Here is a 24982-nt window from a genome sequence, read left to right on the forward strand (position 1 = left end):
TGCGAGGTTTCTAAAAAATAATGAATAGAGCATAATATATAGGCTACAACAAGGTTTAATCTGGCCGCAGAGGAAGGAACACAACTGGGTTGCCTGATATAAACCTCCACAGCCCTGAAAGACAGCGGAGACCAGGACAACTAGATGAGCCCCAGATACAGATCCCCTGTAAAGACCTTGCTGGCTGCAGAGGAACATAACCGGGGTTGCCTGATATGAAGAGGCGTAATCCCCGAAACAGAGCTTCACACTTGCGCAATACGGAAATATCGAGATACATCCAGCTGCAGCCCCGCAGCACACACGTTTCAGGACACACAATCCAGGTCACCCGTTTCAGACCGGAAGCGGTCTGGTCTTTTTAGTCACACCACCTACAGTTTTGTAGCGTAATGCATGTTCTTTTGTTAGATTTAATACAAGCTATTTTTGAATGGATTTTTGATAAAATGTATGTACAACCTTTAATAACAATACCTGAAATGCTAAAAATGCACAATCTGATCATTTATTCATATTCATTTTGATCAATGTATTTAACAAATGTAACATCATGAATTTTGATAGGAGTCAAATGCTGCTTAAGAACACAGAGAATGGACATTTAATGTAAAATATACTTGTTTTAATTTAAAAATTTAAAATAAACATTAAAAAGTGCTATGTTCTTCTCAAATAAAAAGCATTTCAACAAAAAAATAGAAGTAAAATTATAATTTAAAACTTAAATATGTATAATTGTAGAACATAAATAATTACAACAACTAACAACTTTTGAACTTATTATTATTATTATTATCATTATCACTTATCACTCATGACAAGAAGAGTTCATTATGGTCCCCTGTTTTCATTACACTTAATCAAAAAAGTCTCCATGTCTTCAGTGAGTAAAAACGTAACTTAAATAATGGGTCTCTGTTTAATAAATAACTAATTCAAAACATAAAGTCGTCCCACTTGCGCAATACAGAAATATCTGCTAAGTGTGCTACTTATCTTTGTCAACCTGGCAACCATGTGCACGGGGTCTCTCTGTGGATAAACGCGCTTGCTTTCTGAAAACACCGGTAAACTTGCAGTTTAGCGATCTCCACTTCAATATTCTATTCTCAGAAAAGTGTAATTCATCAAGTGTTCATTTATGACAGAGAGAGAGAGAGGGGCTGTGTATGTATGAATTACCACGTTTTGCCGCGTTTCTCTATTAACAGTAAAGCTGTGGCTTTAACTCCTTTATGAACGACTATGTTACTAGCTCCTTGTTGAGAAAGATAATGTAGCTCTTGAGCGATTAAGCTATTTTATTAATAAAATTGCGGGGCAGCGCTAAAAAGTTTGTCTAAAGAGTAACCTGACTAAACGTGTCTGCGTGAGCTACAGTGAAGACAGCGCATTAGTTTAGAACTCTTCTAATTTTTATGTTACTAGCTCCTTGTTGAGAAAGATAATGTAGCTCTTGAGCGATTAAGCTATTTAGTTGATAAAATTGCGGGGCAGCGCTAAAAAGTTTGTTCTTGAATGTCTGAGAGCGGCTGCAGCGTGATCTGTGTGAATGAATGAGCGTGTGTGTTTGTGTGTGTGCGTTAGATACAGAAGACAGCGCATTAATTTAGAACACTTCTAATTTTTATTTTTATTTTTTAAACGTAGAGAGTGTGTTAATTTGTGCAATGATAACCTACCAGCAATGTAAATATTATTATTTTTTTATATATTAGAATGAGTACATTACAATATAAATGTATTAGAACGAGTACAATATTATTTATGGGCTTAAAAACAAGATGAAAACATGAAACATATGCCATTACCTATATTGTACTGTGGTACAGTTATGGAGGCCCTTAATTCATAATGCAGAGGTCAACTGCCTGCTCTGCCAATAGTTAGAAATGGCACTATAGTATGCAGTTTTTAATAAACAGCTGTTTTACTCAATTCTGCTGAGGTGAAATTCAGTGCAGCCCTGTATCGTGATACGTATCGTGGCCTATGTATCGTGATACGTATCATATCGTGACTTTGCTGGTGATACACAGCCTAGCCCACTCCATACAATTACCTTTAAATTGACAATCTCATGTAAGCTAATTAGCTCTTTATTTTCATCATGTTCATTTTCGAATTCTAATAAACTATATCATTTCTAATCTTTAAATGCCTGAACGAGAATGTTTGGTACACCCAACCATTATAATACAGACATATTCATTTCTCAGCATTGCAGAGTTGCATAATTAAGGTGCTGTATAATGACCTGCAAATGGGGAACATACAAGTGAAGCTACATTCATTAGTAAAGGAGTAAAAGTGATGGATGGCAAAGACAGAGGTAGAGCCCTGTTTATTTGAGTTGGGAAGGTCTGAGAAGACACTTGCCCCGGGTGAGATGCTTTCTCCAGACCAAACCCAAGAAGTTTCCCATCTAATAGTGTCAATCGAAGGCTTCAGAGGGCCCTGGGGTCAGAAATGTAGACACCTTGAAGGGGACAACAAATAGTAAACATTCTTTAGACTATTGATTAAAAAAAAAAGAAAAAACATTTTCAGTATTACAAAGTTAAAAGTGGGCGTGTCTGCTTTCTACCCCCAGGATCTACACCCCTTGCCGGGGTAGGCGGAAGGGTCAGTTGGTCAGCCGATGGGAAAAAAGACCCCCAGAGCTGTTTAGCTGGAGGCTGATGAGCCTGTCGCAGTGGGGAGATCAGGTCCGCTCTTTATTGGGCCCCGGGCCCCTCTCCGCCACCAACCTCTCGTTTGACGACTCTCACGTTTGCCATATCAGATTCTCCACCATTCCACTGTGAAGCTAAGGAGCGCTTGATCGACAGTAATTACAGCTCCTTTAAGCCAGCGACTGATAACTGGGATGTGTGTCCTAAGGGGGGCTTGGGTCATGTGAAAGCAGGATGAACATATCTGCGTTTCGAGCATATGAGCGATTGAGTCAGAGAAAGAGAGAGAGACGGGCCACAATGCAGTGAAGCTCCCAGAACAACTAAACACCCACGCCACCCCCCCACCTTAGTCTCCAACCCCCACAAAATCACTGTCACGCTTAGAGGTCTTTTTTCTCTCCCCTTTTTCTCGTTTTCTCTTTCCATGTCCGTTTATAAGTGCCTGAGTCTCAGAATTTAAAATAATAAGATCAGGTTTCTGGGCCGATAAGTGCATCCAGACATGTTATCTGTACTATCACAGGAGCTCAAGACCTCACAATCCCTTTCTCTCTCTCTCTCTCTCTCTCTCTCTTTACTCTCTCTACTGTACAATGACACACTATTCTCTACGTAATATACTTCATGAAAGGCGGTGTATGGTGCATCTTGTCATCATTTTGTATCGCGGGGCTTTTTGAAGCGCTCTCGGGTTCTGAGCGCTGTGTGTAGGAGCTATGTATCCATTCCACAACACCGTATTATTTACCCAGATGGGGTTAATTGCTGAATAAAAGAATGGTTCCTTTCAGTTAACCATTATACAGCCTTTCTCCACCCACCCAACTCACCTCTCAACTCAATCCCACAATGTCCTCTAATGCAGGGGTTTTCAAACCTTTTGATGCCAAGGACCCCCAAATATAATGCTCCTCTTGCAAGGAATGTCCTTTCTACAATTAAAAAAGAAAGAATGAAAAAGATTTTTAAATAATAATAATACAATTTAAACAGTTTTGTACTTTAATATGTTAAGTTACGGTGTTTAATACATTATGTTTAATGTGTTTATGAATAAAAATATTATACCTGTGATGGCAAAACATGATCCCTCAGAAATCATTCTAATATGCTCATTTGGAGCTAAAATATTTCTTATTATTATCAATGTTTAAAAAAACAAGTTGTGTTGAGCTGCTTAATAGTTTTGTGGAAACCAAGACACATTGTTTATAGGATTCTTTGATGAATAGAAAGTTCAAAAGATAACATTTATTTGAAACAGAAGTCGTTTGAAATATTATAAAAAATTTTACAGTCACTTTTGGTCAGATCAATCCTTGCTGAATAAAAGTATTAAGTTCTTAATTAAAAAAATAAAATTCATGGACTTCAAACTTTTGAATGGTATTGTACATATAAATTAAAATCATTTTCAAATAAAATATTATAAGCAATATCTACATGTTTTTTACAACACTATAAGCATTTTTTCTCATGCTGTTAAATACTATTCTCATGCGGTTAAATCACAATTAAGTGCTTTATTTCTTAGAAGTCTTTAAAAAACAGAAATTTAAAGTGAATGTAACACAATTTCATATTTCAGTAATATTTTAAGTGCATGTTAACCTTGATCTCCCAAAATAATTTTTTATCTCTCAGACTTTATGAACCCCTTGCAGGCCTTGCATTTTAATGGACAACATTTTGTATCATAATGTGCTTATTAAAGTTCCACAATATTGCATATTTAAAAAAAAGAAGTGCATTGAAACATCATTTTAGTTTCAGCTAGTCAATGTCGCAGTGGGGAGATCAGGTCCGCTCTTTATTGGGCCCCGGGCCCCTCTCCGCCACCAACCTCTCGTTTGACGACTCTCACGTTTGCCATATCAGATTCTCCACCATTCCACTGTGAAGCTAAGGAGCGCTTGATCGACAGTAATTACAGCTCCTTTAAGCCAGCGACTGATAACTGGGATGTGTGTCCTAAGGGGGGCTTGGGTCATGTGAAAGCAGGATGAACATATCTGCGTTTCGAGCATATGAGCGATTGAGTCAGAGAAAGAGAGAGAGACGGGCCACAATGCAGTGAAGCTCCCAGAACAACTAAACACCCACGCCACCCCCCCACCTTAGTCTCCAACCCCCACAAAATCACTGTCACGCTTAGAGGTCTTTTTTCTCTCCCCTTTTTCTCGTTTTCTCTTTCCATGTCCGTTTATAAGTGCCTGAGTCTCAGAATTTAAAATAATAAGATCAGGTTTCTGGGCCGATAAGTGCATCCAGACATGTTATCTGTACTATCACAGGAGCTCAAGACCTCACAATCCCTTTCTCTCTCTCTCTCTCTCTCTCTCTCTTTACTCTCTCTACTGTACAATGACACACTATTCTCTACGTAATATACTTCATGAAAGGCGGTGTATGGTGCATCTTGTCATCATTTTGTATCGCGGGGCTTTTTGAAGCGCTCTCGGGTTCTGAGCGCTGTGTGTAGGAGCTATGTATCCATTCCACAACACCGTATTATTTACCCAGATGGGGTTAATTGCTGAATAAAAGAATGGTTCCTTTCAGTTAACCATTATACAGCCTTTCTCCACCCACCCAACTCACCTCTCAACTCAATCCCACAATGTCCTCTAATGCAGGGGTTTTCAAACCTTTTGATGCCAAGGACCCCCAAATATAATGCTCCTCTTGCAAGGAATGTCCTTTCTACAATTAAAAAAGAAAGAATGAAAAAGATTTTTAAATAATAATAATACAATTTAAACAGTTTTGTACTTTAATATGTTAAGTTACGGTGTTTAATACATTATGTTTAATGTGTTTATGAATAAAAATATTATACCTGTGATGGCAAAACATGATCCCTCAGAAATCATTCTAATATGCTCATTTGGAGCTAAAATATTTCTTATTATTATCAATGTTTAAAAAAACAAGTTGTGTTGAGCTGCTTAATAGTTTTGTGGAAACCAAGACACATTGTTTATAGGATTCTTTGATGAATAGAAAGTTCAAAAGATAACATTTATTTGAAACAGAAGTCGTTTGAAATATTATAAAAAATTTTACAGTCACTTTTGGTCAGATCAATCCTTGCTGAATAAAAGTATTAAGTTCTTAATTAAAAAAATAAAATTCATGGACTTCAAACTTTTGAATGGTATTGTACATATAAATTAAAATCATTTTCAAATAAAATATTATAAGCAATATCTACATGTTTTTTACAACACTATAAGCATTTTTTCTCATGCTGTTAAATACTATTCTCATGCGGTTAAATCACAATTAAGTGCTTTATTTCTTAGAAGTCTTTAAAAAACAGAAATTTAAAGTGAATGTAACACAATTTCATATTTCAGTAATATTTTAAGTGCATGTTAACCTTGATCTCCCAAAATAATTTTTTATCTCTCAGACTTTATGAACCCCTTGCAGGCCTTGCATTTTAATGGACAACATTTTGTATCATAATGTGCTTATTAAAGTTCCACAATATTGCATATTTAAAAAAAAGAAGTGCATTGAAACATCATTTTAGTTTCAGCTAGTCAATCAAATGCACACACAAAAACACTTGAGAATCCTGCCCTAAAACATTGCAGTCCAGGCCTGAATTACTTCTTCAAGAATTACAAAGGCTAAAGTTGTTATCGTCACTTTTGATTCTTGTTTAGTAGCGTTTCTGAGGTACTGAGGGCTGCTTTGTGTACCTCAAGCCTTGTGAACCTGTGCAATCTCCATGCTGTTCTGATTCGTTTAACCGGTACGGGTTCAGCGCTGAAGCGTTTGCTTTGAGGACGAAAGAGGAGCTCGGTGATATGCATCAAACTCCTCAGGCAGAAGAAAGAGCCTGCTAGGCCACTTGTAACTCTACTGAGCATGGAAAACAGTTCAGCTACCACCCCCCACCTTCTCTCCTGACCTGGCATTTTTAATTGTTCCTCACAAAGTGAATTGTCTTGCTAAGCTCCAGCAAACCCCCCCAAAACCTCACAGTAACCCCCCAAACACACATGCATGCAGATACAGACACACGCACACACGTATACACACACGTCTTGGGGTGTATAGCATCTGAGAAGTTTGAGATACAAGTATTGGCTCAGATTTTGGTTATAAGAATCCACAGCATTGCCCTGCAATTCACACACAGAACAGACCAGCTACAGGGGCTCTGAACCAAAGCTGACCAGATGACTGCACAGCTGAGATTATCTATTGCCTTATTTAGTTCACAAATAGGTCTTGCTAGGTGACATATTGAGCTTTATTGTCAAGGAGATAAATGTGATGTAGTCAGTATTCCCATCAAGCAAGCCCCAAACACACATGCATGCAGATACAGACACACGCATACACGTATACACACACGTCTTGGGGTGCATAGCATCTGAGAAGTTTGAGATACAAGTATTGGCTCAGATTTTGGTTATAGGAATCCACAGCATTGCCCTGCAATTCACACACAGAACAGACCAGCTACAGGGGCTCTGAACCAAAGCTGACCAGATGACTGCACAGCTGAGATTATCTATTGCCTTATTTAGTTCACAAATAGGTCTTGCTAGGTGACATATTGAGCTTTATTGTCAAGGAGATAAATGTGATGTAGTCAGTATTCCCATCAAGCAAGAAATTAAAGAGTGTGACAAATGAGAAAACAGCCAAAAAGAGGAGGAATGAGATCGACAAAGAGGAATAACTAAGTTGACAGGATCGGGCATGGCCCCAGACAGTTACTTCCTTCTGTATAAGTCAACTTCCAATCAGCAATGGTGCTAATACAAGCGACACAAATTTGAGTTTCCGGTCCCATTCTCTTCTTTTTATCTAATTAATTTCCTGTCATCATTCCTCTATCCTGTCGATACAGAATAGAAGAAGACAAAATGTTATTAATGCATCTTTGAAGAAAACTAATTCAGCAATGGTGCTCTTGTAAATCCAGCATGTGTCAGTTTCCAATTAACAAATCCTTTTCTGTCATCTTTCATCTATCTTGTCAATGAAGGATGTAAACAAAAGGCAAAAACGCAATTAAAAACAATGCACATAAAAACATGACTCAAAAGCTGGCTCATTAATAGATATGTTTCAAAATTTCGTTATGCATTAGTGAGTGAGCACCAAAAATTAAATTAAATTAAATTAAATTAAAATATAGTAAACATACACACAAAAAGCCCTTAAAAAACTTGCCCCAAAACATTGCGATGCAGGTCTGAATTACTTCGATAAGAAATGCAAAGAATAAAGTTTTCATTGTCACTATTCTTAGGAAATAACAAAACAGTCTTTCTGGATTACTGGTGGACTGACTGAGTTTGGAAATAGAATTAGACCAGTTTACTTCTAATACTGACGTTATTAGAACCGACTACTAAAACATATTTGATAACAGATTTGAATCATGGCCATAACCACCATAAATGTTGAGGTGGAAACATTCAACCCAATATTCAGAATAGTGGTCAAATTATATGCTTTTCAACAGCAATTCATAAGCTTTTACATTTGGTCTCCCTAATTTTAAATATATGGTTACACCCTGGCTTAGGGTTTGTGACAGCATAAAAATGGTCTATGCTTGAATAAACAAAGATAACTCAACACCTTGGGAAAAATCCAAACCATGATGGCACTCAGATTCCCAGCAACCAAACTATCCCACACAAAGACCCAAATTGCCTCGACCCCTGAATTCCCCCCTAGAGGCCAACATCCCATGCCTCCCCACCATAGCATGGCACTTCAAACAGGACCAGGACTTGCACTGATTAACTGGCTTTCTCTGCCACCCACCTATTAATGCTCCAACCTTCATTAACACCGGGCTGATGAATGGTGGAGCGTTGAGAGGAGGTGTTAACACAGCACCTGCCTGCACTCATGTGGCCATTTATTAACCAATAATGACCTTCCACATCATAAAGCTGCTGGTCCTCTATTTGCTGTCTAATAAACAGAGGGTTACCCCTCCACCCCATCCCCAGCACTTTAACTCAACCCACTCTAATTCTTTTTTGTGCTTTAAAGGACAGAAAATGTCTGTAAACTCAGAGCACCTGGAATGCAGGAGGGGATAAGGATGAGACTGCAGGTAGTTCAAAGAGGTCATCTGAGCACACAGGCATACGATACTGCAAAAATAAGTCAAAATATTACCAGGTATAGACATTCTGTCTGAGATGTCTAAGAGTGTGTTCACATTTGTAGTTTGGTCCTCTTGGTCCGGACCATGAAAATAATATATATTTATTCTTGATTCGCTTAGCATTCACACTGTCATTTTTAAAACTGAACCCAAAGATACAAAACAGAAGGCATAAGGATATAATCACAACCTGATTAGACAGCTTTTTGATGTTTATTTTGCGACAGAACTTACTGAACATCCAAAACAATGCTTTGTGCTGCGCTAAATGCACTTATTGTATGCATGTACATATTCCAAGTTCAGTCATGAAACTCTAGATAGCGCAGGTTGAAGGGTCCTTACCACAAACTGCTGATATTCACAGCGTTAAACTACTTGTCACAAACTGATTGGTTCATGTTGCATACGCAGCCAATGAGCTTGCTGCTTTACATTTAAATGGCTGGCTAACATTCACTAGAGCATTTCGCAGCATGCTTTCAGAGTTCCTCTGAAACCCTCCACCTTCCCCAGCTCCACCTGTATAGACCTTCCACGGGTTATTATATATGCTATTTGTGCAACAGCAGTATGTCTTAAATACTCACAGCACCATATCGCTGTATGTATTGGCAGTAGCAAGTTCCTGTACTTGCTTTGCACCTGCAGCAATAATCAACAACAGCAATAACCAAGAGCAGCAGCATTTCAACAGAGGAGCAGATCTACTCCACCAAGACCAAATACACTAACATTGTCATATCCATTACCATGCAAAAATCATCAGAGAGTTGTCATGATAGAAATATTTTTACCAGTTGAGAACTCACAAAGAGCTTCTAAAATATCAAAACATCGCCAGGAATTCCCCCATTGCACATACAAGCAAAGATCTGCTACAAGAAGATGGTGTTACCGAAGCCTTCACTGAACTGTAGTAGGCAACATATAGCTCTTACGGAGAACAAAATTTTGGTCCATTTAAATTTCTGTATTGCATTCATATTTCAGTTGAACAGCACCAGAGTTTGTTTAGAAGTCCCTGTTTGGTGCATACCAAGGTTCGAATGCCAGCGTTCACACTTACTCAAATGAACCGCACTAACAGAGTAAACCAAACCCTGACAAGTGTGAGCACAATTTAAAGCTTCATAGGCGGAAACGTAATTTGATGTGGAGGTTTTCACTGTTTTCACCATTCTCTTGATTAAGAGCGATAGAAGAAAGTGGGAAAAATTGGATCAGAACATAACACTAATTGGATTCGAACTCACATCTCCCACGTGAGCGCCACAACTAATTGTACCGGAGCATTTACTTGAATCACTAGGCCACAGAGGCAATAATAGTCTAAATAACTTTAATATTAGACCCTATGGGTTTCATAAAATGAAAATATGATGGACAGATCACATCTCACATCTTACCGTAGAAGTAGGCCACTTCTGGGCTGCTTGCTTTGAGCTATGGAGTTTGGCCTCCGAGCACCATTCCAGTCTCCCCTCTGCGGGCGAACACAGGGAAACAGGAGAGAGTGAGAGAGATCATAATGGGCCCTAATGTGAGGACATATTTATTTCATTCATTAGGTGGAGTAATTAGGCCCTCTTTTAGTGTGGCCTAGGTTAAACAGCCGAGTGATGGATGGTGCTTTTGACAGAGGTTAGCCGGCTTCTGCTCTCACTGCCATTCTTTTCTTTGAGAGATGGCTCCTGTCACAGCGTTCGCGGAGAGAGATCAACTGGGAGAACGGCGTTCTGGCCAAAAATAGTCAAAACTAATTTGGGGAAAAGTCAATGAACAGCATAGAATAACACACCGGAGCCCACCGCAACATCGAAACAGCCCACCCAAAATGGCCGTGCTATTAAGAAACGACCAAAATTGTCATTCTTTACGATTTCTGGAAACATTTTCCTTGGTATCAAAAAATGCGCACTCCAAACCACAGAGTGTCGAGGAGGCATAAAAATACTTCCAGTGACCACAGCGAAACATTTAGTAGACTCAAAAAGGTGGATAAACATTTGCATGATGAGATATTGGCTAATAAAAGTATTTAAATAAATTTTTCCAGCTGAGCAGTGCTGTAAAAAGGAAACCATATTCGTCATTCAAGGTTCAGTAACAATACCACAGCTAGTCAGTCGCAATCACAAACTTTCACAGAAGCGATAATTACTGTAAAATGGATTTAAAGTAAGACTACATTTTAATAATGGCTGGTGAGTAATTTGAACTTAATTAGCAGTGCTTGCTAAGGCAAGAATGATGATAAAAAAATATCATAAAATAGACTTAGAATAGAATTGCGGGTGGGCTTGTTTGATTTGAGTAAGTAAGCAACCACCAAGAGTTTTGAACTACTCACATTTTCTTTAATAAATATAAAATCAAGTTGTTAAGTTGCAGTCTTACATGCATAAAGTAGATTAATCCCACATTTCTTTTACACACAATAATGGCTTTTTCGAAAACCATTCAGATACACCTGACTGTATTCACTGTTGCTTTTTAATTCTGTGAACTGACGATCCACTATACACCCTCCCCATCTGTCTGTGATCCTTTCTTTTGGCCGAGTCCCATCTCTGGCAGGTGGATCAAACCATCGTTCGAGCAGAGGTGGGACAGGTTCTTAAATTAAAGCGGGGGTGAAGCATGGTTTCACAGCTCCCTCGCCACAATGCCCTGCCAGCAAAATAAATGCCATTTTATGCGTTTCCATAAATCCTATCAAATGAGTACTTTTCCTTGTTTTTTCCTCCATTTAATTTGCCAGAGCTGCTTCCAGCCACAGGGCTGGTCGAATGCCTGCCCAACTTCACAGGCATCAACTTACTATCATTAACTCTCAAAACACTATAAGAATGTGCTTCAAGATATTACACGTTTTGCAACTCAGAAACTTCAGGTAGCACTTTATTTCGATACTTTGCAACTTTGCAACTACATGTCATCTACAAGTCATTAAAGTATTAGCAGAGTGTCTGCTTAATATCTGCTAACACTTTATTTTGATGGTCCCCCAAGAGACATACTGACAATAATTAAATCTGCAAGTACATGTCAACTATAAAAATGTATATGTATAAACACAGATAGACTGAAGACAATTTCATTTTGCATTGCACTTAAAAATACAGTAAAAAATAGCAATGTTGTGAAATATTATTACTATTAAAAATAAATATTTTCTAATTTATTGTATTTTAAAATGTTATTTATTCCTGTGATGGCAAAGCTGAATTTTCAGTAGCCATTACTCCAGTTTTCAGTGTCAAATGATCCTTCTGAAATTATCCTAATATGCTAATTTGGTGCTCACGAAACAATTATTATTATAATTATTAATAATAATAATAATAATTATTATTATTATTATTATTACTGTTGTTGTTGTAATTATTATCATCAATGTTGAAAACAGTTGTGCTGCTTAATATTTTTAGTGAAACAGTCATACATTTTATACAGTCATACATTTATATAAACATTAATATAAATATATTCTCAATATATTTATATTATATAATATATTTAATATAATAAATTCGCAATTAAAATGTATATGTATAAACAGATACACTGAAGACAATTTCATTTTGCATTGCACTTAAAAATACAGTAAATAGTGATATTGTGAAATATAGTTTTACTATTTAACATAAATATTTTCTATTTTATTATATTTTAAAAGGTAATTTATTCCTGTGATGGCAAAGATTAATTTTAAAAATCATTATATTATGCTAATTTGGTGCTCAAGAAACATTTATTATTATTATTATTATTATTATTATTATTATAAATTCTGAAAACCGTTGTGCTGCTTAATATTTTTGGTGAAACAGTCCTACATTTTTTCAGCATTCTTTTCAGATCAAAAGAAAATGTAATTGAAATTTTGTTTTGTAACAATATGAAAATCTGTCACTTTTGACCAATTTAATGAGTCCTTCCTAAATAAAAGTATTAATTTCTATATAAAAAAAAATATATTTATATAGGCCTACACATATACAGTATACCTATTAATACTAACGTCAACAAATTCAGCTGGACACAGCATTAATATTTCAAAATTTTCAAAATAAATGTAAGCTAAACAAACTCATAAGTGTGCTTTTGTGTAAGAGCTCTGGTCTATATGGGTGTGCAGACTGGAGTGACTGTTTTGTCTCTATACCTCTTCCTGGCCCGTTTCACTATATTAGTCAGGACAGGCAATAGTGTTGATTACTCATTGGCCATTAGATTGCTTTCACTGCCATGGCTAAGCCCTCTGCATCATGAGATTGCTTGGCTGAGCACAGGATTAGAACGTACTTCGGCCAAATCCCCCCTTTTTCTGCACCGCTCCCTCTCTCCTTTCCTCTTCCCCTCCAGGGTTCATGTGGCTACCCTCAGATCAACACAGCACACACACATTTACAAGCGCACACACTGAGTTTCAGACAGTTTGACTAGCTGTACAATCACTATTACCTCATTTTCTGTGACCATTCCTTTACCCCCACATATGGCCAAAACATTTTTAATGATAGTTATTAGGACTGTCAATCAAATAAAAATATCAATTTAAATAAATATGTCATTTAACATTTACACATGCTTTTATCCTAAGTGACATATATTTAAGCAAAACATTTTATGTTCATACATTCCTTGAAAATCGAACCCATGACCTTGAAGTTGCAAGCACGATGCTCTACTGCGAATGAATCAATCAATCAAACTGACTGCAATTAATTGCAATTAATCAAATAAAGCAGGGTTATTAGAGTTAACTGAAACTACCTGAAACTAAAACTAAAACCTCTTAAAAACATTTTTGTTGGCTGAAAAAATAAAATATAATAATATGTCTTGAAACGTATTCATATTTATGAAAATGAAACTTATTTCAGTTACTTGCCAAGACACTATTTCTCATTTTAATTTAGTTTAACTTGATGTACTAAAATAACTAAAACAAAAATAAAAAATTGACATATAAAAAATGACAAAAACAAATGACACCATTACAAAAAATTTTGATAAAATGAACATGAAAATGGAAAATATAAAAATTAGACAATTCTGATTCAAAAAATTAAAAACTATAATAGGGTTAGGCCTATTTATTAAATGTATTAAATAGTAATTAAATATTACATAGTGTTTTTATTAAATTTATTAAATTTATTTATATATTTAATGCCAATTTAGTGTGATCAATTATAGATTTTCTTGTAATACCACTAGTGAAGTGAAAGGAGCTAAAATAATTTTTTATTGATTTTTAATCACACAAAGCTAGCAAAACTAGTTGAGAACCACTGACCTAACATTATTTATATACGTGCAAAATAAGACAAAATAACTGCAGATTATGAAATAACCATGAGCAAAACAAGTAGTCAGACAAGAAAAACCTTGTCTTTTTTCATCTCATGCTCACAAAAAGCCCTTTCCCTGAAAAACAGCCGCCCATTTAAAAGCCTTTCAACATCTCAGTAGATTTAACAGGTGTAAAAACACTGAGCTGGCCGATCATGTGGTGAGCTGAGCACTGGGAAATTTAGAATAACCTACAACATGAGAGTTAGAAGGAGAGAGAGCGAGCGAGCGTAGCGTAGCATTGCAGCTTAAAGCTCATTAACTTCTCTCTCTGGCACCTTGCTGAGTTTAAAAGGGCCGGCTGCCTGGCGAAGACACATCCACTGGCCGATAATCAGGTCAACAGCGGCATTGAGCATTCTTTTAAATTTGGTCACTGATGCTTGCAGGTTGTAAAAATACTTGCTTTTGAGTGTCATTGTAGCTTAATGTGATAAAGTAGCCATCTGTCATGTAGAACAATGGGGGATCTTTTAGAGAAGTGGAAGGACAAGGCCGGCCAACAAAGAAGATGTAATAGCTTTATTTAGACAAGCCAACGTTAGTTATGAACGTAGTGCAAAATATGTCTTTTAAAAGTCTATTCAGACTATATAGACTACAGGCTCAAATGAGAGAGACACAAATCTTTCTCTATGCAAACATTACTAATGGCAACGTTTTAGCGAGCAGCCCTTTTGATTAATGCTCGAAATAAAGCCATCTCCCGCTGATTCGAGAAACAGCTTCGGCATATAGCAACGATAAAGCGCTTACAGGAAGACCACCACAAGTATACACAACGAACATAAAGCGTACTCAGTCCGGGCCAATTTCCAGCAAACAAAAACAAACACATCCAGACAAAATAATTTGTCTTATAATTGGATTTGTCAGTAGAGTATGGAAAAAGAGAGACTATGGATTTACCACATGTGTCAATGTGTTCACACACACACACACTCATCTCCGGCAGAGGGCCGCTGGCAGGTTCTCCTACATTAATCTGTCACTGTTAACACTGTGCCAAAGGTCTGCCATAAACTGATCAAACATAGTAGGATGTGTATGTGCGTTTGTCTATGTGGATGTGAAGGAATTTTTACTGAGCTTTGCATCTGGGCACAAATGCACCCCCTAATGCAAACACACACACACATAGACAGACATTTCTTTGACTTATAAAACTGTCACTTCACACCCTGCTTGCATGAGCTGTTGTTCTGGCTGTCGATCGAGACGCTTCCTTTTCCCATAAGTCTTTGCACCCGGGCAGGAGGCTTTGGATTTATGGCGGACATGATTGAATTTATTTGTAAATTTGTTCATTAATTCATTAAAGTGTATGAATAACAAAATAAGTCCAATAAATAAGACATATTTCAAATGACGCAAGGCTGAACATACAATGGTGCCGTGTTTAGCATAGTCCATCGATGAAAGCTCTCTGTCTGTGTGTGTGTGTGTGTGTGTGTGTGTGTGAGTGTGTGTGTGTGTACGGGCACTAACATCCTAACTGTGTGCCACACACCTGATCTCCAGTTTCATGGGCTGAATACCAATGGCCATTTACCAACAGTGATACTGATATACATCATATCCATGACAAGGGGGCTGCTTTGAGTTTTAAGAATGCACACACACAAACACACACACTCTCTCTCTCACACACAGTATACATACACTCTTATTCCCTCTCTCTCTTTCTGTCTCAAACCTGGGGCCTTTTTCTTTCTGCAGTCATGCACATATTAAAAGGGCAGATACACTGGAAATATGGCTCTGTGTTTATGCGTGTATCTGCCATGTTATTGCTTAGTAACCAGAAATCTACAAATCCAGGGTCTTCCACACCAAATAGCGCTGGGAAAACAAAACATACAAGATGATCTACCTGACAGACGGTGTTCCTCATGTCAGAGCTGTGGCCTAGTGGTGGTGCTCATGTAGCAATTTGACTTTGAATCTAGCTCACAGATTCTTTCTCAGGCGATGTTTAAGATTTAATATTTAATTCAGTTTATTGTCTAAAAACAACATTTAAAATGAAAAATTATTTTTAAAAATGAAACGTTTATTTATTTATTTATTTACTTACTAAATATACGTCAATATATCCCTGTTCATCATATTACCATTAACTAATTTGAATGGGTTAATGTAGAGTTTAAAAAAAATACTCTATCTTCAAGGCTGAGGATAAATATATACCTACATACACACACAAATTTTCCTGATCCCATTCTCCCTGTTATGTAACTCTATAGCCTAAATCTCTCACTGTCCTTATAATTACAAGTGCTAAAAAACTACTAGTGGCTCTCAAAATCCAATTGCACAGACAAATGCACATTGTACATCTAAAACATCTTAAAGGGGTCATATGATGCGATTTCAAGTTTTCCTTTCTCTTTGGAGTGTTACAAGCTGATTGTGCATAGATAAGATCCCTGAATTTGCAAAGACTAAAGTCTCAAAACCAAAGAGATATTCTTTATCAAAGTTAAGACTCTGCCACGCCCCCCTAAAACGGCTCGTTCTAACACGCCCCCACATATCTATCTCACTATGTGGAAATATTTGCATAATGCCGCCCAAATGTGCACGCAAAGAAAGAAGGCGTGGATTCAGTAACCGCAGTTAGTGTTGAAGCAGCCATGTCAGGGAGACGCTGTGTGTTTCTAGGCGAAAGCAAAAGCACTTTATTTGGCCTTCCGAAAGTAGATGCATTTAGGAATCTTTAAGATTACTTACAACAGAACAGCAATGAATTTTATGGACGACCGTTTCGTGAACCTAGGAGAGGAGGTAATTCTGACTTTGCTATGACAATCTGGTGCTTCTGAATCAGCTACTGTTTTGTTATTAGTTTAAGTATTTGCTATTGACTGTTCAAATGCGGAGTTTTGTGCATCGTGTGTGTGTGTGTGCGCGCGCACGCGTGTGTTCATCACTGTGTCTGTCACGTGACTCTGCCTTTACATTTATTTTGAAAGATGAAGCTCGCGATTATGGTAAGGGACGTTACATTTCCGACGAGTGCTTGCGGTGTTCGGCCAATCACAATGCACTGGGTCAGCTGGCCAATCAGAGCAGACTGCGCTTGTCGGAAGGCGGGACTTTGTAGAAAACAAAGCGTTTGAGAGAGGCGGAGCATAGAGGACCTACAATAATGTACAGTATTTGAAAAATAATGTGTTTTTTGAACATTAAAGCATGTCAACATATTCTGTTACACCAAATACACAAAATAATGATCTTTAAAAAAGCATCATATGACCCCTTTAAAATGTCTGAAAATGTGCAGAGAAGACAATATTACAATGGATTTAACCTCAATTTAGTTTAAAGGAGAAGTTTACTTCCAGAATTAAAAAAAATCCTGATAATTTACTCACCCCAATGTCATCCAAGATGTCTTTCTTTTTTTCTTCAGTTGAAAAGAAATAAAGGTTTTTGAGGAAACCATTCCAGGATTTTTCTGCATATAGTGGACTCCAATGGCGACCAAGGGATTGAAGGTCCAAATTGCAGTTTCAATGCAGCTTCAAAGGGCTCTACACGATCCCAGACGAGGATTTTACCACAAATGCTCATCTTGCACTAGCTCGACCTCATGCATTGCATAATCACGTTGGAAAGGTCACACTTGACGTAGGTGGTAGTACCGACCCAGTGTTTGAAAAGCGAACTTGCATAGAGAGTCAAACGGAGGAGAAAATGAGATGGAGTACACTACCTTTTTGAACCGAAGTATACAGACGAAGAACTAACCGCGTGTGATTTTTCCAACGTGATTACGTAATACGTGAAGATGTGCATGCACATCGCAGAGCTAGTGCAAGATGAGCCATTTGTGGTTAAAAAGTATATAATTTATTTTTTAGAAAATGACCCATCGTTTTACTAGATAAGACCCGTATTCCTCAGCTGGGATCGTGTAGAGCAAGGGTCTCCAAACTTTTTTACACCACGGACCGGTTACGCTTTGAAAATATTCTCGTGGACCGGATGGAGTGGACCGGACATGAACATCTTGAATGAGGGGTGAGTAAATTATGAGGAAATTTTTATTCTGGAACTGAACTTATCTTTTTAGATGGAGAGTGCAGGGTGTTGAGTGAGAGTATACTGTCGCACAGCACAGCTCATGAAAGAAAGAAAGAAAGAAAGAAAGACTGACTGACTGAATAAAAGTACGAAAGAAAAAAGAAAGAAAGAAAGAAAGACTGACTGACTGAATAAAAGAAAGAAAGAAAGAAAGATTAGCAGACAACGGTTCTCCCACATGAACGCACACCTAGCGAGCTCATTCCTGGCATTCCAGTTCAAGGCAGGCACAAGTCTCACCACCATGTTTGTTTGTTTGTTTATTTCTTTCTTAACGCTAATCCAGCCTCTATGGCTATATTCATGGCGAGAACCAGTTAATCCATACACAAGTCTTGTCTTTACACACTCGTCTGGGGACCATTTAGAATGTTCAGTTAACCTTACCTGTATGTCTTTGGGCTGTGGGAAGAAACCGGAGCACCCGGCGTAAACCCACACAGACACAGGGAGAACATGCAAACTCTACACAGAAAGGACTCCTGTCCTTGCTCGAACCAGGGACCTTCTTGCTGTGAGACAACAGTGCTAACCAATGAGCCACTGTGCCGCCCTCTCACCACCGGGTCATTTGACATGATTGACATTATTTGCTACCATTAGCCACCACTATATGGTTGCCCTCTGACCTCTGGCGAGCGTGTTGTTTGACACAACTTTAAACAGTATGGTTTAATCTCCATGGGAAAAAAAGCCCCTGAATCCAGACACAGCCTCTCAGATCAATCAACAATTAGAGATGAGATAATAGGGTTCTAATCTCCAAGGTCAATGATTCATCTTCCTCTCTCCCTCCACTTCCACAATATCATAACACACCCAAAGCATTAATCGCTACCAGTGATGAGTATGTATTTCACTAATGTTTGTTTTGTGTGGTCTGGGATGTTGTCTGTCTTTTGACAGAGTCTGACATTCCAGGGAAAACTTTTACAAAAACAGCTTTTAAAGACTGATGCAAGAATAAATCAAAAAGTGAAACGAAGATGAATGTTTTGCAGCCCCAAGCACATACGGCTGATTAAATCAGAGACAATTTCAACATTCATTTTAGCTCTGAGTTTAGAAATATTGAGGAGCTTGACAAAATGTGCTGATTTAAAGGACAGGCTGCTTATACTGGGATGAAATGTAAACATGACAAGATGACTTGTTCAATTTATAATCTTTCACTAAAAATATAGACACAGCTGCTCCATAGAAAATAAGACAATAGCAATGTTAAAAAGTGAGGAAAAAGTTAAATAAAACAAGACAAAAATAAGGTACATTGTAAATATTAAGAGCAGGAAACTTTTTGTCATGACATTAGCCAAGAACCTAGTGAAAAGAGTCACTAGTTATTTGAAGTTTTATTTAAAATTATGAAATTTAAATAAATTGCTATGCACATATTTGGTACAAACTTGCTGAAAAGTGCAAGCTTGTATAGTTAAAAACACACCAATCAGTCCTTAATTTGGAGCTGAACATGAAAAGCCTGAAGAGTAATGCAAATCTAGACAACAACCATTTCACAAAGTCACATTTCAAACTGATTTCACCTTAGTTTCAACCTTATTTGGACCATTTTTGTCTGGTAGTCATTAGACATTCTCTATAGTCTCTACATGTGTCTCTTTGCTGAAAGCCTCTTCTGCTGCACACCTTGAGTGAAAGTATTGCTTGGCAAGTAGCCAAAATTTGCTTTTCACAGCTCCTCAGAGGACCACAAGCTAAGATAAAATAATGTTTATGATAAACTAATATTCAATTCAAAATTGCCCCTTCCTCTCACAAACCCCTTGAAAGGTTTCAGTGCTGGAGCCAAGTGCTCCTGGCTAGAATACAGGGCAGTGGAGGCCTGGTACAGGCACCAAAACACCTGAAGTAGGTTAAACTCAGAGGAGCCTGAACTGTGACCCCCCCACACTGAGCAGCAGGTGTGAAACACAGGTTAACAACAGCACGAATTCCCCCCTAAAGTCGTGCCCTGAAGAATTGAGGGGAAGAGAGGAGAAGTCAGGGGCCGAAATAGTTGGTGTGAGTAGGCCTCGGACCCAGGGATAGAGTGACAATGGCTCCATGGCACGCACCGCAGGCCCCCGCACTGGGATGTGATTGGAAGTGACTTCTTACAATAAGCAAGCGCTTGGGCTCAGGCATGGCCATACATCTTTAAAATAAATACCTTTAATAGAAAGGCTTCCTCTCCCACATGCAATCGATTTGCTCTTGTCCGTCAGTGCAGCCTCGGCCACCCCCTTTAACCTGCTAACCTCTCCAAACCCCCAAGTACAAACCCTGAGAATGGCCCCCCAAAAGAAAGTGACTTACAATAAGTCTCATCTGCGGAAAGTTCACAATTCTCCAGCGCTTCCTGCATTTGACGCCAACTCAGAATGGCTTCCATTGTTCTTCTTAGATCTGGAAGAATCCAGGAAAGCAGCTGAAAGAACAAGGGACAAAAGTAGAACAGTGCTGTCAGAGCAGAACTGATATCAATTATTGATGTCATGCATAACATGTTCTTTCCTTGAGGTAGCGCAGCATACATTTGGACAGTTAAAGCATTGTAATTTAGGGCTGTTCTCTGGGCGCTGGGCTCGTACAGTAGCCTGATAATTGTTTAAATCTGTTTTTCCCCCAGAGAGCCCTACGTGGAGTGGGAAGAGGTTATTAAAAGACCTTTTCCATCCTGCGGGGAACGTTCCCTCCAGTCTGGGGAAGTGTTAATAACTACTCTTAACGTGATGGAACAGACTTTCCCCACCGATGCGCAGACGGTAAAAACCCTTTGCGCTAGAAACCCCCCGTGGAAACTAAACCGTGAAAGCCGTGCATGTGCGAGACACAACAACAGCGATCGAGAAGGCAGGTGCAGCTCTTTTTTGGAGATGTTCCATGAAAGCAAAGAGGCCGGGGATAGGCGTCCTAACGTGGCTGATCTCCTTCTCGCTCAGCCAGATGTCTCGGCGGGGCCATGCATATGGAAGCACTCCCCAAAGCAAACACAAGAAGCCCCAGTACTAGCAGGAACCATCCACTGAGCAATAACAAAAAGGCCTCACCCCGAACCGGCCCCCGGTCCACATCTCGCTGGCTCACTTAAAACACATGCAAGCTCATACTCACAAAAACACACACGCAGATGTGCAGGTTCATAATGAAAAAGTGCCCTCCACCCCACCTCGGCGTACACACTTCAACACACCTGCCATGGCGGTACACGTTTGTTCGCTCCCTTGCACACATTCACGAATACATCACCGTATCCCAGATGAAAAATTGATCCCGGCCGGATAACCAATCTTGTAGCCAGCTGTCCTTTGATCAGTGTGCATTACTTCTAACTGAGGTCTTAGGACCCCCTTTCGCAACAGCTTTTTTGATTTGAACTAAGACCTGAGGACCGGGCCGGTTCTCTCCTGAGGGAGGAAACTGAGAAGGCTACTATCTGTGCTAACATGCCCCTATATTACACCGCTGATTTATCGGTTCTGAACACAACCACTAAAACACTTTAATGAGCAGACGAGCTTATGAAGATGGACATGTGATCAAGAGCAGAACCTCACCCGCCCAGGGTCGCGCAGATGACCTAACGGGGCTGCTGGGCTCCATATGCACTCGGGTCTCGGAGGTATGTGCATTACTCTCTTTGTAATAAAGAAGAGAATCTGTGGATGAACGTGGAAGTGAATGACGAATGCTCAACGTCAAAGTTTAGGCCTAATTGTTTTGTAAAGCATGTGGTATTGAAATGGCTTTTACTAACTGAGAAGGATTTTGCACATAAAAGAAGGGATTAATTCAAATCGATCCCTTATGATAGCAAAATTAACATACATTCTGAAAGACAAGCCCAAGCTGTTGGAGAGAGGAGAACTGGCCAAATGGATTGTCATCCTTACAGATGCTCAAGCAACACTGTATTTCCTTGACTGAAAGTCCTCCAAGTTTATCATCCAAACAGAACTCATATCATCACAGCGTTAGAAAAGAGTAGGTTTTCAGAGCAGGCTAGTTTCCCTCAGACAGCCCCTGAGTAAGAGTGGAGTCCTCCAAGTCTTGCTCCTCCTCTACTGGCTCATCAACCACGGGCTCAAAGTGGGCTGAAGATCTCCTATAGACTAGGGAAATCAGAAATGAGATCTCTTCAATTTCCAGATTCTCCCAGACAGCAATGAGACCTTTTTTTAAAGAAATTTGAGGAGAAACATCTGAGACAAGGTTGAGCACTGTTTAATGAAACCCATTTTCTCTTGTGGACTTGGACGCACTACCTAGCTGAAGATGGCAGTCAGATGACGAGCATATCAGTCATTAACAACCAAAACTAGTTACACAAGACAAGCCTAGATGACTTCACAATCATCCCAATAACCATCTTAATTACTCACCAAAAAACTACTGAACTCACATAAAAAGAACATGCAATTAAATACAATCAATTGTGAGAAACCCAATAAATCACTTATCACTTTAGAAAGGATATACCAAACTGGATTTGTTTGCGATAATCCCCAAGCCAAGAAAGGTGACTGCTTTGACACATCCCAAATGAATCACAGCATGGCCGGATAGACATTGCCTGTGAGAAACGAGACGACGGGTTTTAAGTCTTATTACATAAAGAGTGTAGCGTGTAAGAGACTTAGTCTCCAAGCATGTTATTTAGCTTTGCTGCACACCATACCCTCAAATTCACACCAGCCCACAATCAGGTGGGAACAGAGATGAAAGGGAAGAGACAGCGACAGCTCTGAAAGAATAGAAAAAGAGAAGAGGAGAAAAAATACGGCCCTTGCAAAATTGGAAAAGCATAATTAAAGGGAGACTCCTGTCATGCCAAGCCATTACTGTATTACTGTGATATCCAAGAAATGCTGTGGCACTCTATAATCAAGGCCTGCTAAACCACGGCGGAGTACAAGAGCGGTATCGGGGAAGGGCAACTGAACAATTGATAAATGCCAGAATAATTTGCGCTGTTGTAAACAATAAAACCTCACAAGTCTGTGTGTCAAACAAGGGGGTTTTTCACAGCAGATAAAGGTGAAATTCTCATGCAATGGTGGATGATTCCATCAATTTCTGACTCATCAAACACGTCAGCGGCTTTTAAAAAGGTGAGTCACATTACCTCAGGAGGTATAAAGGCTAATTACAGGCTGTAAGGTTAGAACATCTAAAATTGCACCTCTAAATACTAATTACCACATAAGAAACCACCTATTACCCTTAGCATCATACGCAAACGGACTTTGCGATGTTATTAGAGCACATTTACATCAGGCCAAGGAGGGAGGAGTGAGTGAGAAGTGGGAATTTTGAGGAAGAGATAATTATATTGGGGACAAAGGGCTGTAGTACTGTTTAACACTGCAGAAAAAATAGCCTAAAGTTACGATGAAAAGGAAGTAGTGACAAATCTTTTCTTCTGTACTGTGGCATACATCCAAGTGTAAAAAATGTAGGCAGGTACTTGGTTCTGTGTATCGTTCACAATGACCTATAACATGAATTTAGAAAACAGATAGAGTGAATTTTCATTTCATGCTAACTAAAAACCAGTCTACGTTGGTCTTATCTAACCTCCTAACACTGTAAGACTAGCCAGTTTGCTGGTTTTGGAGGAGATTTGGGACACTTTTCAACTGATCAGCCTGGGATATCAGTTGGCTGCCCAGCTAAACACTGACTTCGGCAGCTTGAACCATCTAAGACCAGCAAACCAATCTAGGCTGGTTTAAGTTGAGGGGTTTTCAACCTGTACAAACTGAAAGACCCTTTACCCAGACATTCAGCCAACACAGGGACCCTCTAAACAAAGCTAGATTTTCATGAAAAGATTTTCAAACAGTTACAAACCTTTGACAAGAAAATTCCAGTAACACTTTACTTAAAGCCTTTATGTATAATGCATTATAAAGGGTTATTAAAGGGTATAATTCATTATAATTATTCATAATGTGTGTTGTAATACATTATATCTTGTCGTAAATACACTGAACAAAATTATAAACGCAACACTTTTGTTTTTGCCCCCATTTTTCATGAGCTGAACTCAAAGATCTAAGACTTTTTCTATGTACACAAAAGGCCTATTTCTCTCAAATATTGTTCACAAATCTGTCTAAATCTGTGTTAGTGAGCACTTCTCCTTTGCCAAGATAATCCATCCACCTCACAGGTGTGGCATATCAAGATGCTGATTAGACAGCATGATTATTGCACAGGTGTGCCTTAGGCTGGCCACAATAAAAGGCCACTCTAAAATGTGCAGTTTTATCACACAGCACAATGCAACAGATGTCGCAAATTTTGAGGGAGCGTGCAATTGGCATGCTACTGCAGGAATGTCCACCAGAGCTGTTGCCTGTGAATTGAATGTTCATTTCTCTACCATAAGCCGTCTCCAAAGGCGTTTCAGAATTTGGCAGTACATCCAACCGGCCTCACAACCGCAGACCACGTGTAACCACACCAGCCCAGGACCTCCACATCCAGCATCTTCACCTCCAAGATCGTCTGAGACCAGCCACCCGGACAGCTGCTGCAACAATCGGTTTGAATAACCAAAGAATTTCTGCACAAACTGGCAGAAACCGTCTCAGGGAAGCTCATCGGCATGCTCGTCGTCCTCATCGGGGTCTCGACCTGACTGCAGTTCACCGTCGTAACTGACTTGAGTGGGCAAATGCTCACATTC

Source organism: Sinocyclocheilus anshuiensis, unplaced genomic scaffold (assembly GCF_001515605.1).
Source record: "Sinocyclocheilus anshuiensis isolate Anshui unplaced genomic scaffold, SAMN03320099.WGS_v1.1 scaffold267, whole genome shotgun sequence".
NCBI classification, from domain to species: Eukaryota; Metazoa; Chordata; class Actinopteri; order Cypriniformes; family Cyprinidae; genus Sinocyclocheilus; species Sinocyclocheilus anshuiensis.